The sequence below is a fragment of the Pteropus alecto genome, unplaced genomic scaffold, assembly GCF_000325575.1.
Source record: "Pteropus alecto unplaced genomic scaffold, ASM32557v1 scaffold60, whole genome shotgun sequence".
Classification (NCBI taxonomy): Eukaryota; Metazoa; Chordata; class Mammalia; order Chiroptera; family Pteropodidae; genus Pteropus; species Pteropus alecto.
Window position 1 is genome coordinate 3,984,446 of NW_006430726.1, and position 6,274 is coordinate 3,990,719.

General features: G+C 46.9%; 1 protein-coding gene across 2 annotated transcripts in view; it reads right to left on the reverse strand.

Moving 5' to 3' along the window:
* Nucleotides 1-3,548: 3,548 nt before the first annotated feature.
* The window catches only part of WDR73 (WD repeat domain 73), a 22,968-nt gene continuing 20,242 nt past the window's right edge, over nt 3,549-6,274 (reverse strand). For both annotated transcript variants that reach the window (XR_003047603.1, XR_003047602.1), the window contains exon 10: nt 3,549-3,769. The gene's annotated coding sequence lies outside the window, so the exon portion shown is untranslated. The remainder of the gene's footprint in view (nt 3,770-6,274) is intronic.

The window sequence follows — 6,274 nt, forward strand, 5'->3', positions numbered from 1 at the left end:
TGTGTCTACCCCACAGACACGTAGCCCCATAAGCATCACTCTATGCACTTGTCATTTCCTTCTTCTTCTGTTTATTTTATACATGAAGAGCTAGAATTCGACCCAATAGCTTTTGTATACTAAGAATGCTATTTTTAAGAGCGAGCTGGTTTTGAGGAACAGGTCATCTGTCCCCTGGAGAGATCTGGGCTTGAATCAGGAATTGTCCTACAGAGATTGCCCTTGATTTTAGGGTACTACCCGAGCTTTGTTCTTGGGCCCTTGAGCCTTCAGACAGCAAAGACGGGCATCACAACAGGCGAAGGGGGTTGTTATGAGAAGAGCAGATGAGAGGTGTTTCTGGGAAATGTGGAACCGCCTCCTACACATGGCTCAGGATGGATGCTCAGTGCTGCCTAATAAAGTAGAGTCCCATTCTTTTCCTGAGTTTGTCTTAATGTGTGTTAAAAACCTGAACTTGACTGTCAGTTAGCAAACTCACACCTCACTCCCCCACCCACCCACCTCCTGCCTCAGGTTGAAAGTGGTCCAAGATCTTCAGGGAGTAAAAGTCAATCACCTCCAAGAGCACACATTTGGGTGAACCTAGACCTGTGTGCTTGGCCAGTACACACTCCTTTCCATTCTCCTTTGCCAACTCTACATCCAGTCTGTCAGCCAAGACTTGGAGCAGCAGCTTTAACTAGGGAGCCAGATGGTGTCCCGAGGAGGCCATCGGGAGTCGTCTCTATCCAGAATCAACTAAATTAGGCATGAGGAGGTGGTTTCCAGCCTCAGCAGTGACAGTTGTTAAACTAAACCACGTAGGCTGTGAAACCCCCATCCTTAATGCCATCACTGCTGGGTGCTAGGGGAAGGTTGTGAACAGGAAGTCCCATGACCTGTCTGTCTTCATCAGGTTTCACTAGAAGAAAGATTCTCATCTGTCTGGGAAGATATAGAGCTTTCCTGCCTGTAAGGGAGAATGAATAGGATGGTTTCTCAGGTGACATTAAGTTCTGAAATTTGGGTTAAAGAAGATTATGGATCTCTAAGTCTCAACTTGAGAAAAGAGTTGATACTAACCTTTTTGAAACTTTCTAATTCACTTTCCTTTTTCACTCCTCCCTACCTGGTAGAAACAAAATATCCTGGAAAAATGGAAACAAGATTAGCTGGAATTGCAGCATTAGGCTGGAATCAAGTGGGAAAAATGACAGATTGTGGTTCTAGGCGAGTGAACAGTCCATCACTGCCTGTCCTTCTTCCTCCTAGAGTGCGTCTGCAGAGGCAAGGAGGGGTCAGTGTACAGGGGCCTTCGTGTGGCTCTGTGTTAGATGGAAAGGCATGGCCTTCCCCTAAAAAACAAGAAGCTCCCATCCTTTTGGCAGACCTAATCCTGCCACATCTCTGCTCGCAACTCAATTACACCTAGTCTCTGTAACAAAGGCTTAGATGTACATGTATTTAGGGACTGAGTTTTTGTCACTGATTTGTTTCTAAGTTCATGAGAATGGCCATGGGACAATTAAAAACATATGATAAATGCCAAGCAAAACAAACAAACAAAAAAGCAACTGTTTCACCCTCAGTTTGGCCCACAGATATACCTCAGCAAGCCTTGTGTGTGACTTGGGTCACTTCCCTCTCCCAGTCCCCACAAAGGCTACCTTGTACCCTTTGACCATTGTCCTCAGACCCCTGCCAGCTCCCCTCAGCTCATCTACTGAGAACCTTGAACCTGTCAGGTGTGGCCTCCCTCAGCGTCCCACCCACAGACCAGCAAATTTCGCTAATACCGCACCCCCTCCCTTCCTCACCCCCAGGCTCAGCCTAGAGCTGTGCTGTCAGTTTAACAGTAATCCATCTCCACCTGTAGTCAGTCTACACCTCTCCAGGATCAGGACCTTGTTCTACCAGCTAGTTTCTCTCTTGATTTCTGGTCTGTCCTTCTCCACTGGCAGCTTCTTGCAACTTTATTCACCTGCTACAGTTGTTCAAATCCAGTCTGTCTGGAACTCAACTCCCTGCCTCCCTCCTCATATTTCCTTTTAGTGAGAAGGACAGCCTCCTTCCTCCCCCATATCCCTCAGAGCCATCTGGAACCAAGCCCTACAAATTCTGCCTCCCTGCTTAACATCTCCCAGCCTCAAACCCTCCGTATAGTTCAAATCCTTGCCTGACAGCCGCAATAGCCCCAACTGGTGCCACAAGCTCACTCCAGCCCTCCCTCCGGCTACTTCATTTTCCCTGTTGTAGCCTGTGTGAACATTCTGATACAATACAACTTGAAACTGTCCCTACCCAGCTTAAACCCTCTGGGGCTCCCCATCACCCACAGAAAGACCATGCTCCTTGGAGGACAGATGAGGCCCTTCTGATGGGACCTCTGTGGAACCTCCTCACCACACTCTATGCCCTGATGAGCCTTGCCTCCTAGCAACTCCCCCTGAAGGTGCCTCACTGGGCCTTGCCTTATCCCTCAGCTTACTCTGTACCCTTTTCTGGAATGCTGGTTTTCCCTGTCTGCCTGGGGCACACCTGCACATCTTTTGAAGACTCAGCCTGGGTACCACCTCCTCCACGAGGCTTCCCCTGCACTTCTCTGGCAGGCCCGACCCTACCTACCACACCCTTACCCTCGCCAAGTTCGGTGTCCGTGACTCTTGTTGCACAGACCTGTTATACATCTCTCTCCCTTGCATGATTCTGCCTCCTCTCTCTTCTCTTTTTTATGTTCACATCCCAAATTCTCTGCAGCACCCAGCTCAGGGCCAGCTCAGGGTCATAGAAGCTCAGTAATTTTTGCCAATTGAGTTCTCTTCATGGAGATGTATATAAAATGCAAGAGTCAGGTGGAGCCCAAAACTTTGACCTGGAAAATGGATTAGGTTTCCTACACTTGCCTTTGGTAAGATGGTATAAATGTCAGTTTTAACTTCAGTGCCTGCTCGCCTAAGTTGCGATCTGTTGCTATTGGTGAATGGAGACAAAGATGAAGACATTTATAAAAACCAACCAACCAGTATCCTAATGAAATAACTTATATTTTTGAAATGTCACAGATCATCAAAAGCCAGTGAAAAACCATGTGTCTTTTTTGTAGCCAAATCTGTGTAACAATTTCTCTTCTTCCAAGACAAGCAGTGAAACCTGGGACACTTTACTTTACTCTTATCCTTTAATTCCTTTGTTTGAACCATTTTGTTGAAATATACCATAACAAAAGGCTCACTGAGTCTTTATAAATTGAGCACACCTGTGTCATCGGCACCCAGATCAAGAAACAACTTAGCAACACCCCAGAAGTCCCCACTCAGGTCCCCTCCCAGTCAGTATCTGGATCCCCCAACCCCATTCTAAAGTCTGTGGTATAGTAATGATGGAGTGTTGGGAGTTGGACAGACCTGTTTGTAGACACGGCTATGCCACTAACCACACATCCTCATTCTTGCCAGAGGTTTTACCATTTGAGGCAGGTCATAATGAGACTTCCTTTTTTTCATGGAATTTTACTTCCCTTTGGGCTGCACTTATAGTTTACAATAAGCCACAATAGTTTACAGAAACACAATTTACAAAGCATTTACTCTGCACAAGCTCTTTACATGCATGTCTCACTTAACCTTGACAACAGCCCTATGGTGGAGGTCTGTATTCCCACTTCCCAGCTGAGGAAGTGGGGACTCAGAGGAGAGGTTAGTAAGTGACTTACCCAGCACCTGTGGCTTAACTACTCTAGTCTTGAAGTTGGTTCATTCCACTGCATTATTAAAGCCACGAAAAATACCTAAGGAACAAATTGAGAAAACAACAAAACATTAAAACAAAAGTGATATATTGGCCACTAGGTTGAGTCTTCTCCCTAGCTAGCATCAAGATGATCCACTACTGTAATTGGTCCTTCCTTGCATGTGACCGGTGGCCACTCTTCACAGCCCTTTATCCCCCATGGGTGTCCTCTCTCATAACCAGGGAGTTCGATAAGGGCCCAGCGTGCTGGGTTTGCTGCACCCACAAGCTCTCACAGACCGCCCTGGAGTTTTTCAAGTGCAGGGGAGTGTTAACCTCTCTGCTGCCTGAGAGCTATTTCAAATTTCTGGACAAATTATTAGAGTCTTTCCTTTTTTACACCCTCTTCACCTGACAAAATAGCCCAAGATCATAGAGAACGTGGAAGCAGAACTGCATGGATGATGGTTAGATTTTGAGATGGACAAGATTTCAGAGGCTAGTGGAGAGTTTGGCTGTGGCTAATACCCTTTGGCTTTCCACCCAGTCATTGGTGCAACTGAGCTCATGCCTCTGGCTGTGGCTCCAGGGTCTATCTGCCCCTGGCTCCCTCTCCTACTCCCTCGTCCCAGTGTACCAACTGAGAAATTTCCATCTATTCGCAAGCCCCAGGCAGCTGTAAAACTGCTGCTGGGGGAGAGTGTGGCTCCCTCAAGGAAACTCTTTGCCTGGACTCCCCTGGCTCACAGGCCCTGTCTAGTGAGGCACAGAGTCTGCTGTTTCTTTACACTGCTGGTGTCTGATGGAAGGGTGCCTGCCAGGAGGCCTAAGCGGGTGGCACATCTTGGCAAATTTGCTACAGCTGAGTTCTGGTTCTCAGCCTTTTGGGTGCAGAGACTGGATTTCCTCAGCACACCAGGGATGATCAGACCCTGGGTGGTAGGCTCTAGTTAACTGAATTTCCAAGAGTCCAAGGAAATCCAGAACCTTAATTATTATTGACAGTGGTGTTCTCCTATACTAAGCCACCTTCAGAGCACTCCTTATTCCTGGTCTCAAGTGACAAATGGTGGTCTTATGACCAGACAGTGGTTGATCGACATGGAATGAAAGAAAGGGGTCATGTGAGGGGCAGGTAGACACCAACCATGAACTCTCTCACAGGACGAATGCTACACTTCAAAGTCCCACTTCTCTTTCCTGCCCCCCCCCCCAATGCTGTCTGCTTTGTGCCCAAGATTGACTTGTTAACTATTCCAGGTTTCTCTGCTGACCCTGCCCCTGCTGCAGATGTTAGTATCATTGGTTAAATGAGTTAAATGGATGATCCAGTGGGCCAATGCAACGTTAATCTCCACTCATTACATGTGGCTGTAATCAGTTGAACTCTCAGAGGAGAAACTTAATTCCTTCATCACAAAATTCTTTCTTCTTATGCACTATTTATAAACACCTCTGTGCAATGTTTTTCTAAATATATCAATGATCTAGAAACCAAACTCTTGCTGAAACTGACCTACTGACATTTGCCTCTGTCCCAAATGGGGCTGCCCTGTCCTGAAATTTGTGGTGCAGTGGATGGAATATTGAGAGCCCAAGGAACTGGTTCTAGACACACTAACTAGTGCCACTAGCCAGAAGTGTGACTGGGGCACATCAGTTCTGGAGGACTAATTTTCCTCATCTGCAAAACTGATGACAATACTTGCTCTTCCCATTCCAGCAGGCTGCTGGGAAAAGGTAAGCTGCTCTGTATGGCAGTGAACATTGATATGATGGAGCTGTTTTCAACAAAGAATGTTCCTGTCTAGGTTTCTAAGACCAACTGTCCTCTGAGGGACTGCAACTGGGAACAGCATCCCATGTTTGTAGACTGTTGGGGTCCTTTAGTCCCATTCTTTGAAAAGGGAGATGTGTTCAGGGCTACTCTTTCCATGCTTGACTTTGCTTCCAGTCAAAGTTCCACGTGCTCAGGAACTTCCTGAGTTAATGGACCAGGAAATGGACTTGGATTGGTAATTTTCATTTTTTTTTTTTTTTAACAGCAGAACCTCCTTCCAAGTGAAAACTTACAGTAATAGAAAACATGTGAAAGTACAGCTGCTCTGGTGACTAGATGGTGGACGCAAAGCCCTCTGCTGGGCTGGGCATTTGCCCACCCAGCGGGTCCCTGAGGCAGCCCTGTGGGACTTCTGGGCTGGTCCAGGGAATGGTTTGAAAGCTAGATGTGTGCGCATGCTCAGAGTGCTGGCCTGTTTCCACAGCAGCACTCTAGAAACTTCTGTTCCTAAGACCAGAGGAGAGAAGAAATCTCCACGGCCCAGACTCAAAACTGGACTGACTGACTGGAGAGCCTTTTTGTCACCCTGTCTTTCTCTCATTCCACCACTGGCAGCTAGCTACTTCTGTCCGGTGAATCGCTTCGCCCACCTTCGACTGAATTTCGGACCTTTCATCTTAAATAGGGAGCGGGACCTGCTATGCGGTATTCGTTGTCAGATCCACACAAGATAAAATATGCAAAGTAGGTGTTCAAGAAAGTATAGTTTCCTGCCCTCTTTCC